General features: G+C 46.8%; 6 pseudogenes; all 6 read right to left on the bottom strand.

Annotated features, from left to right (window-relative positions):
• Positions 1 to 1,573: 1,573 nt before the first annotated feature.
• On the bottom strand, positions 1,574 to 1,692 carry LOC146811841 (5S ribosomal RNA; annotated as a pseudogene).
• A 1,787-nt stretch (positions 1,693 to 3,479) lies between these two features.
• LOC146811842 (5S ribosomal RNA) lies at positions 3,480 to 3,598 on the bottom strand (annotated as a pseudogene).
• Positions 3,599 to 3,935: 337 nt separating this feature from the next.
• On the bottom strand, positions 3,936 to 4,054 carry LOC146811843 (5S ribosomal RNA; annotated as a pseudogene).
• Positions 4,055 to 4,158: 104 nt separating this feature from the next.
• On the bottom strand, positions 4,159 to 4,276 carry LOC146811844 (5S ribosomal RNA; annotated as a pseudogene).
• Positions 4,277 to 4,598: 322 nt separating this feature from the next.
• Positions 4,599 to 4,707, bottom strand: LOC146811845 (5S ribosomal RNA; annotated as a pseudogene).
• A 5,287-nt stretch (positions 4,708 to 9,994) lies between these two features.
• Positions 9,995 to 10,112, bottom strand: LOC146811846 (5S ribosomal RNA; annotated as a pseudogene).
• Positions 10,113 to 10,474: the final 362 nt, after the last annotated feature.

Consider the following 10,474-nt stretch of genomic DNA (forward strand, 5'->3'; position numbering starts at 1 on the left):
TAAATATCATGTTGTGTGTTTTTCAGGAGTTTTTACATGGGAACGCCTACCTTGTTAGTCTCGCTAACAGAAGTGAAGATGTGAAAATTTCCCATTAACTTGTGAAAAATGCCGCTAACTGCAGTTAGTGGCAACATGTAAATAAGGCAATAACGAAAAGCTGCCGTAACGTCAAAAACTTGACGCTACGGCGGCATTAAGTTGTTGTAAATGTGCCCATCTTAATTGCTTTACATTATTTTTTTATTTTCTTATTTCTTTAACTTTGTAGTCTGTGCTTTTCTAGGAGCAAAAACGTTTTGATGAACACTTTTCTGTTCCAACACAGTAGCTGTTAATCATTAGTTTTCAGATTCAGCCACGTCAGCCTCAGATTATGGTGTAAATGCATGGGCAGGTATATGGAATCTGTGGTCAATCGGATTTTTTTTTAACGTGTTTTAATTCAGGTGCATTTCAGCGCATTTGATTCTTAAGAGTGACCTGCCAAGCCACATTCCTGTGTTTGTCGCCTCGGTACAGAAACATTCTTTAGTGTGCTGCAAAGAAGACTGTTGCACACTTTCACTTTTCCATCAATGACTGCTCAGTCAGAACGCTCATTCTTCTACCTATGAAATGAGCCCAATGGGGAAAAAGCCATCACGCTAATCGAAGTGCGTCCAAGCTTAAGACCTTGAGAGAGAGGCAGAGTGTCTCTACTCTGTCCCATATAGGTATGTGCATGTTGTCATTCATATTGCCAGCTTTTAAAGGAGGTGTGTGCTTTTCAGTTTTCAAGGACTTCAGAAGTGTGATTTTGTTCAGAAGTAGAGGTCAAATACATATTTTTGCTTACATTTCTCAAAGATGTACAGTGCATATTATTGAATGGGTATGGTGCTGTGGGCAAGCCAGTGGAAGGAAAATTCCACAGAGCTGTAATGATACTTATTGAAAAACAAAAAAAAATTGTGGCTATGAATCTGAAACTATGATTCCAAGATAAACACATACCTCTTTGGACAGGATGTTGGTCAGTGTACGTCGTTGTGCCTTTTACACATTTCTGTTGATATAAGTTGTAATGTTATTGGAGCCAGACATTTGTTCACTAATTTCTCCAACCACATGTAATGAAGTAATGTAGCTTCTTGTTTTGTTTTCTTTTGGCCTAGTGAAATTTATTTATTAATTTTAGAATGCACCTGTCATGAAAGAGTCATGATGGTTCTATTGTAAAATATTACCTCTTCTCCGAAGTAGAAATACTATAGATTTTAAAAACCCACTTTGACTATGTGATTTGCAAAACATGATAGATTCCTGGGGAAAAAGTAATCACGGCATCGTCTTTTCAGCAAAATGTTGTCATGTTTTTTGCAGTAACTAATTGATCCTATTTCTGCTCAAAATTAACTTGTTTCTATCATACCCACTTCTTTTGCCCCTGACTGCTTTTTCTTTGTGGCATTAGATGATAGTGTCAGCCTTTCCCAGCAGGATTGTTGTGATCCATTCACATCCATTTTAATAACCAAATAAAAACACAAAGCGAGACGAGCCACCCTCATTCACCTAAAGCAAAACAAACAGCCTACAGCACCTGGTATTACCAGGCGGTCTCCCATCCAGGTAACAACCATGGCCTACCCTGCATAACTTCTGAGATCAGACAAGATCAGGTGATTTCAGGGTGGTATGACCATAGGCATGAAGAGCACTGCTTTGATCCTCTTAGCTTTTTTCATTCTACTTCAGTGCTGGCCATAGTAAGCCAGACAAGCCACCCTCATTCACCTAAAGCAAACAAAAAAACCTGCAGCGCCTGGTATTCCCATGTGGTTTCCTATCCAGGTACCAATTACACCCAATCATGCTTAGCCTCTGCGATCAGATGAGATTGGGTGCTTTCAGGGTAGTATGGCCGTAGGCATAAAGAGTACTGACTTTGGGGTTCTTAGCTTTTTTCATTCTACTTCAGTGCTGGCCATAGTAAGCGAGACAAGCCACCCTCATTTACATGAAGCAAAAAAAAACACAACAGCAAAAGGTATTCCAAGGTAGTCTCCCATCCTGGTACTAACCAGGACTGACCCTGTTTAGCTTCTGAGATCAGACGAGATCAGGAACTTTCAAGGTGGTATGGCGGTAGGGTTGAAGAGCACTGACTTTGGGGCTCATAGCTTTTTTTCATTCTACTTCTTTGCTGGCCATTGTAAGCGAGACAAGCCACCCTCATTCACCTAAACAACAAAACAAAAAAGCTGACAGCACCAGGTATTCTCAGGCGGTCTCCAATCCAGGTAGTAACCAGGCCCGACCCTGCTTAATTTCTGACATCAGATGAAAAAAAAAAAGCCTACATCACCTGGTATTCCTTGGCAGTCTCCCTTCCAGGTACTACCCAGACTCAACCCTGCTTAACTTCTGATTTCAGTCAAAATCAGGTGCTTTCCAGGCAGTATCGCTGTAGGCATGAAGAACACTGACTTCTGGGCTCTTAGCTTCATTCATTCTACTTCAGTGCTGGCCATAGTGAACGAGAAAACTCACCCTCATTCACCGAACTAAAAAAAAAAAAAAAAATGCCTACAACACTTGTTATTCCCAGGTGGTCTCCCACCAGCTACTAACCAGGCTTGACCCTGCTTAACGTCTGAGATCAGACCAAAGCAGGAGCTTTTAATGTGGTATGACCGTAGGTATGTAGAGCATTGACTTTGGGGCTGTTAGCTTTTTTCATTCTACTTCACTGCTGTCCATAGTAAGCGAGACAAGCCACCCTCAGTCACCTAAAGCAAAACAAAACAAACAAAAAAAGGCCTAAAGCATTGGGTATTCCCAGAAGGTCTCCCATTCAGGTACTAACCAGGCCCGACACTGCCTAAATTCTGATATAGGAGGAGATCAGGTGCTTTCAGGGTGGTATGGCCGTAGTCATGAAAAACACGGACTTTGGAGCTCCTAGCTTTTTTCATTCTACTTCAGTGCTGGCCATAGTAAGCGAAACAAGCCACCCTCATTCACCTAAAGCAAAACAAAATAAAAACAAAATGCCTACGGCACCTGGTAGTACAAGGTCTCTCATCCAGATAGTAACCTAGCATAACCCTGCTTAACTTCTGAGATCAGACAAGATCAGACGCTTTCAGGGTAGTATGGCCATAGGGATGAAGAGCACTGATTTTGGGCCTCTTTGCTTTTTACATTCTTCTTCAATGCTGGCCATAGTAAGCGAGACACTCACCCTCATTCACCTAAAGCAAATAAAAATCCTGCAACAACTGGTATTCCCAGGTTGTCTCCCATCACCATACTAACCAGGCCCGACCCTGATTAGCTTCTGAGATCAGACAAGATCAGGTGCTCTCAGGATGGTGTATCCGTAGGCATAAAGAGTACTGACTTTGGGGCTCTTAGCTTTTTTCATTCTACTTCAGTGCTAGCTAAAGTAAGGGAGAGAAGCCACTCGCATTCACATAAAGCAAAAAACAAAAAGCCAGCAGCACCAGGTCTTCCCAGGTGGTCTGCCATTCAGGTACTAACCAGGCCTGACCCTGCTTAGCTTCTGAGATCAGACAAGATCAGGTGCTGTCAGGGTGAAATGGCTGTAGGCTTGAAGACCCCTCACTTTGAGGCTCTTAGCTTTTTAAATTCTACTTCTTTGCTGGCCATAGTAAGCGAGACAATCCACCCTCATTCACATAAAGCAACAAAAAAAGAAAAGCCGCCAGCATCAGGTATTCCCAGGCGGTCTTACATCCAGACACTTACCAGGCCCAAACCTGCTTAACATTTGAGAACAGATGAGATCAGGTGCTTTCAGGGTGGTATGGCCATAGGCTTGAAGACCCCTGACTTTGAGGCTCTGAGCTTCTTTAATTCTACTTCAGTGCTGGCCAAAGTAAGCCAGACAAGTCACCCTCATCCACCTGAAGTAAAAAATAAAAAAAAGCCTGCAACACCTAGTACTCCCAGGTGGACTACCATCCAGGTACTAACTGAGGCCCAACCCTGCAAGCTTCTGAGATCAGACAAGATCAGGTGCTTTCAGGGTGATATGGCTGTAGGCATGAGAGCACTCACCTTTGGGCTTTTACCTTTTTTATTCTACTTCAGTGCTGGCCATAGTAGGGAGGGCAAGCCACCCTCATTCACCTAAAGAAAAGCAAAAAAAGACTACAGCACCTGGTATTCCCAGGGGGTCTCCAATCCAGATACTAACCAGGACGACCCTGCTTATCTTTTGAGATCAGACAAGATCCGGTGTTTTCAGGGTGGTATGGCCATAGGCAGATAGAGCACTGACTTTGAGGCTCTTAGCTTTTTTCATTCTTTTTCAGTGCTGGCCATAATAAGCGAGACAAGCCACCCTCATTCACCTAAAGCAAAACAAAAAGGAACAGCACCTGCAATTCCCTGGCAGTCTCCAATCCAGGTATCAACCAGGACGGACCCTGCCTAACTTCTGAGATCAGGTAGTTTCAGGGTGGTATGGCCCTAGGCATGAAGAGCACTGACTTTGGGTTTCTTAGCTGTTTCCATTCTACTTCAGTGCTGGTCATTGTAAGTGAGACAAGCCACCCTCATTCCCCTGTAGCAAAACAAACACAATTAGTCTAGAGCACCTGGTATTCCCAGGCGGTCTCCCATCCAGGAACTAACCAAGCCCGACCATGCTTAACTTCTGAGATCAGTTGCTTTCAGGGTGGTATGGCTATAGACATGAAGAGCAGTGACTTTGGAGGCATGCTGATATGGATAAGAGCAGGTGTCCCATTCCAATGCACATCACAACTGACTGACCCGGAGGGCAGATATGTGGCTTGACGGTAGGGACCTAACCCTGGGTAGTTTTTGCACCCAACTCAGACCAACCGGCCTTCTTCTCTCTTCTGTGAGGAAAACTGGTGACTATCATCACGGGGTTGGTACTACTAAGGGGTGACTTTAATTGTACATCTGACATTGCCCTTGACTGCTCCCACCCCCACTCCCCAATGTACCTGCACACAAACTGGCGGACGAACGCCGTAAATGGCAACAGAAATGGGGCTTAATTGACACCTGGCGGGCGCACCACCCCTTGGCCCGAGATTACTCCTTCTTTTCGGCCCTTCATGAATTACATGTCAGACTAGATACCATACTGTGTTTACCTGATGTCCATAAGGGGATGGGCTGTAGCGAATATCTCACCAGGACACTGTCAGATCACAACCCTTTCCTGGTACAATTACAATGGTCACACGCGTACCCGAAAATTACAACCTGGCGTCTACGCCCGGAGACCTTGGACGATTCGGCTTTCCGCGCTACAATTGGCACAGCTATCACTAACTTCTTCCATGACAATGGGGGTACGGCCACGTCCTCCCTAGTGGAATGGGACGCCAGTAAAACAGTCATTAGGGGGAGGTGCATATCTGAGATGGTTGGAGTTAGGAAGGTTCTCCTCCAAGATATAAAGAGGGATGACGAGCGCTTGCGCGCCCTGGAAAAGGACAGACCCGAAAAACCAGATAAACAACAAGAGCTACTTGAGGCTAGGGAGACAGTGGCGGTACAGGTAGAGCGCCTGTGATGCTTTGATTACAAAAACTACATGACTCGAGCACACTCGGAGAGGGATAAATCAGGGGCCCTGCTGGCCTGGTTGGCCAACCCGCTAGACAGGAGTCAGTCATACTGGAGATCAGGGATCAGAATGGGGTAGCCAGGTATAAGCAACATGGGATCAATGACATATTTTTGGAATATTATACAGAGCTTTATCGCAGTCAGATGTCCTCAACGGAGGAGGAGCTGCAGGAGTTCATGCACGGGATTGAGGTGCCTACGCTAGACGAAGATACAGCACACTCCATAGGGCGCGAGATCGAATTAAGGGAAGTGCGTAGTGCTCTCAAGAGTATGTCCCGTAATAAAACTCCAGGCTCTGATGGTCTCCCGATGGAATTCTACCTCACATATATTGACCTCTTGGCTCCCATATCGTGCAATTATATAATGATGCCAAAAGAATTGGCAAACTCCCTGTCTCCACTAGGGAAGCAATCATCATCCCTCTGCTGAAACCGGGCAAACAGGCGTGGGATAAAACAGCGTACCGCCCCTTATCCATTATTAATCTCGACTATAAAATACTAATCAAAATCTTAGCCTCCCGTCTGCTCCCTCACATGACCACCCTTATACATAAGGACCAATCCGGGTTTATCCCCACCAGAAACACAGCGCTCAATATCAGAAGGCTCATGCACATCCTGGAAGCGAACACCTACTGTGGTGAGGCTGCTGCGATATTTGCAGTGGACATAGAAAAAGCCTTTGACTGTCTGGAGTGGGCTTTCCTATTTCATGTGATGCGGAGAATGGGCCTGGCTTTGTGAGTTGGACGGCTCTTTTATACACTGACTCCACTGCCAGAATTAAAACTGGGGGGGCTAATCTCCGACAATTGCAAGGTGGGCTGCCCCCTCTCCCCATTATAATTTGTGCTGGCGATGGAGCCCTTAGCCGCACATGCCAGATCAGGGCAGGCTTACCGGGGCCTTGACGTAAACGGATAGGTTCAACATATAGCATTATATGCTGACGACCTTTTGCTTATCCTCGCTGACTCGGGTCCTGAACTCTTGGGGGCAAAAAGTCTGCTCCACCCACGCTCTTAGCAGAGTAGCAGGATTAAAGGTGAACTGGTCGAAATCTTGCTTGTTCCCGGCACGTGGGAATAGAGTAGACCCGCAGCGTACAGAAGGGGTGAACTGGTAGGACAGATGCCTTCCCCACCTGGGCACGCTTATTTACCACAAGCAAAAGGACATCTTTGAGGGTAATATTAGGAAGGCCAATCAGAGGGACAAAAGCCAACTTCAAATTCTGGGGATCCTTGCCACTGTCGGTAGCGGGTCGCTTGGCCCTCCTAAAAATGATAACCCTCCCGAGACTCTTATATTACTTTTGGGACCCTTCCGATCTGGATTCCGGCGACATATTTCAAACTGCTACACTCAATGGTCACAGCCTTCCTTTGGGGCAAGGGCAGACGGAGGGTGGCACTCGATACACTCATGAGGCCTCGACCTATTATTTGGCAGCACAATTTCAATGGCTTACACAGTGGGTAGTTAGGGCCATTCGGGGAGCTGACGGGTGCAGGGAAGATCTGGGGCCCCTGGTATTGCTGTCCTGTATTGTGCTGCGACCCTCACCCTGTAACTCGCCACGGCTCGGAAATGCTGGCACAGATACCTGCGCAGAGCCTTTATTAAATGCTCTTACGCTCCTGAAATACCACTGGCCATGTGCAGGGCCTTACTACACGGTGGCAATTGGCAGAGACTGGACGCTTGGGTGGAGCAAGGGCTGGCTACTATAGGGGACCTATATGAAGAGGGCACCATGATCCCGTTTAATGACCTGCAAACCCGTTTTGACCTGCCTGGGGGAGATTTCCTGTAGTACACGGCACTCACGTCGCCTATCAGGAAGCACTAGGGTAGAGGACTTACAGAACCACCAACTTCCATGGGCTGTCAATAAGTAGTGATGGCAGCAGGCACTTTTAAAGCAGTGACGTGCCTCTATAGGTGCATGACGCTGGAATCCTTACTCCCATTGTCCGTCCTGAAGCTTAAATGGGAAGCTGATATAGGGGTGAACATCCCGGATAAGGCGTGGGGTGAATTAGTGGAGAGAGCCTGGAAGAGCACGAGGAATGCAAGATTTCAATTGGTGCATTTCCATATTTTACATAGAGCATACCTTACCCCAGCAAAATTACACGCATATTTCCCGGACCACTCAGAGGCTTGCCCGACATGTAACACAAACTGTGCAGATTTTAAACACATGTTATGGGGTGCCCGTTTTTAGACAGTTTCTGGGAGGAGGTAACGACAATACTATCAGACTTCACTGATAGAGAGCTGGAGCCAACCATGGCTCATTGTATTCTGCATTGGTTCCCCCACACGTCCAAGAACAAAATTACTAGCAAATTCATAGACCTGGGTTTGCTCCTGGCCAAGCAGACCATCACCGTCCGGTGGAAGGCGAACCAGGGCCCTAGTATAGCTAAATGGAAAGCAGAGTTCCTAAAGTGGGCTGAATGTGAGGGAGTAATTAGGTTACAAATAGCGAAGCGAACCAAGAGTGAAAAGGCCCTTGAACGTGCGAGAGCATGGGAAGTGCTTGTTGTGGCACTCAAATTGTCAGGCGCTGAGTATGGGCGCCTACCGGGACTACGAAGCCCAGAATACCCGGTGGTAGGAGGACGTGGCTACTGCTTTAAAGCTCGGGGACGCGAGCTGAGAGGCAATTTCCGTTTGAACTCAAGGAGAGTTCTCCTGTGGCTGCAGACTTTAGGAAGACGGGGAAGTCTTTAGCGGTTCCCGAGTCGGGAGACCGCAGCGAAGCGCTGAAGCAAGCGCTCCATCGCCCACCCCGGAACTTGAAATCTTTGGCGGTTTCCGAGTCGAGAGACCGCAGCGAAGCGCTGAAGCAAGCGCTCCAACGCCCACCCCGGAACTGGAAATCTTTGGCGGTTTCCGAGTCGGGACACCGCAGCGAAGTGCTGAAGGAAGCGCCCCCGCGCCAAACCCGGAACTCCAAATTCGTCTTTCCTGGAAGCCGACCGTGGTTCGAGAAGCTTGTTGTGAACTTCTGTTCGAGGTTCCTGCCAGGAGGGAGACCACTGCGAAGCGCTGAGGTAAGCGCCGCTGCACCTGCATTAGGATTGTTGACACTCGACTGTCCGGACTTTGGGGAAGTGTTTAGCCTCTGAATTGCTCGGCGTTGTCCTAAAACACACTGTGAGTGCATCTCAAACGCTTGACAGACACGAACCACGAAAGTGGAGGCAATCACGGGCGAGACTGTTTCAGTTGTTATTCAGAATTAATTTCATTCAGTATCCTTTGGTTCATGACTCATAATGATACTAGGGAGGGCAGCGTGAAGCGCCTAGAAAGGCTCATTCTAGACTGTCGAATCTTTTCGGGAATTACACACGCTGGATACTGTTGGAAGGCACAGCAGTAATTAGATATTATTTTGGGGCAGAAAAGGGAGAGGAAAAGGGTGGAGTATTGGTGTCTGATGGATGGTGCTTTACTCTGAAGGTCCTTGCTGGCGAACAAGGGTTCCTATAGAGATTTGGTGTATGTGTGATGTATGTAGAAGACACATTTAGTGAGACCTAACGAGAGTAGCGCTGTTTGTATGCTATTGTTTAATCATTGTTATCTACGTAAGTCTTTTGTTGCAGGTATCCTTCTCCCTCCTGTTCCCTTCCTAATCCCTTTCCCTCACCTGATTGCCCTAGTGCTCTGTGGTGGTTTGAATCCAGAGTCGGGGACATCTGGGGGTGGAACCCTTTGTGCATCGTTCAAGGCCTGAGGAGTCACAGTGAACATGACACAAATCCCCCGAAGCGGAGAAAGATGACGCATCTGTAGGAGGCCCTGGAGCAGCTATGGGCTAATACCTACACAGCTCTAATACCACTTTGATCTGTAGTAGCCCCATGTTTAATAATGGTCCTTCCCGAGCATGCCAGGTGACATTCAGGGACAGTAGTCCCCTCTCGACTTAGTTGCCCGACAGAGATAGTAGTTCCATTGGTGTATAACAAATTGCACGAAACTGACATGTGTGGGGGGGTGGGGAGGTGCAGGGTGGGCGGTTGGTAGGGGCTGGGAAGTTTCACTGATTGCAAATATTTGGTGTGATGACCGCAGGCAATGCCCGAACAGTTGATATGGACATCGCATGGTGCTCCAGTTATGCCATAGATAACTTGCATTGCACTGTGACCTTGATCCCTATTGGGGTATGTAACCGAAACCCCCCCATGTTATTTCGGATATACTAAAATCAATAAAAATTGTTTTAAATAAAAAAAAATGAAGAGCAGTGACTTTCGGTCTCTTAGCTCTTTTAATTTTACTTCAGTGCTGGCCATAGTACGCGTGACAAGCTACCCTCACTCACCTAAAGCAAAACAAAAAGCCTACAGCACCTGGTATTCCCAGGCAGTCTCTCATCCAGGTACTAACCAGGTCAACCCTGCTTAACTTCTGAGATCAGACGAGATCAGGTGCTTTTACGGTGGTATGGCTATAGGTATAAAGAGCACTGGCTTTGCGACTCTTAGCTTTTTTCATTCTTCTTCAGCGCTAGCCACAGTAAGCAAGACTAGCCACCCTCATTCACATAAAGCCCCCCCCCAAAAAAGGCCTACAGCACCTGGTATTCCTGGGCGTTCTCCCATCCAGGTAATACCAAAGCCCAACCCTACTTAACTTCTGAGATCAGACGAGATCAGGTACTTTCAGGGTGGGCATTAAGAGCACTGACTTTGGGATATTTAGCTTGTCACATTTTACTTCAGTGCTGGCGATAGTAAGCGAGACACGTCACCCTAATTCACCTAGTATTTGGGATACACATATCTCACAAACCCTGTCACATACAGAAGAGTGGACAA

Source organism: Triturus cristatus, chromosome 7 (assembly GCF_964204655.1).
Source record: "Triturus cristatus chromosome 7, aTriCri1.1, whole genome shotgun sequence".
NCBI classification, from domain to species: Eukaryota; Metazoa; Chordata; class Amphibia; order Caudata; family Salamandridae; genus Triturus; species Triturus cristatus.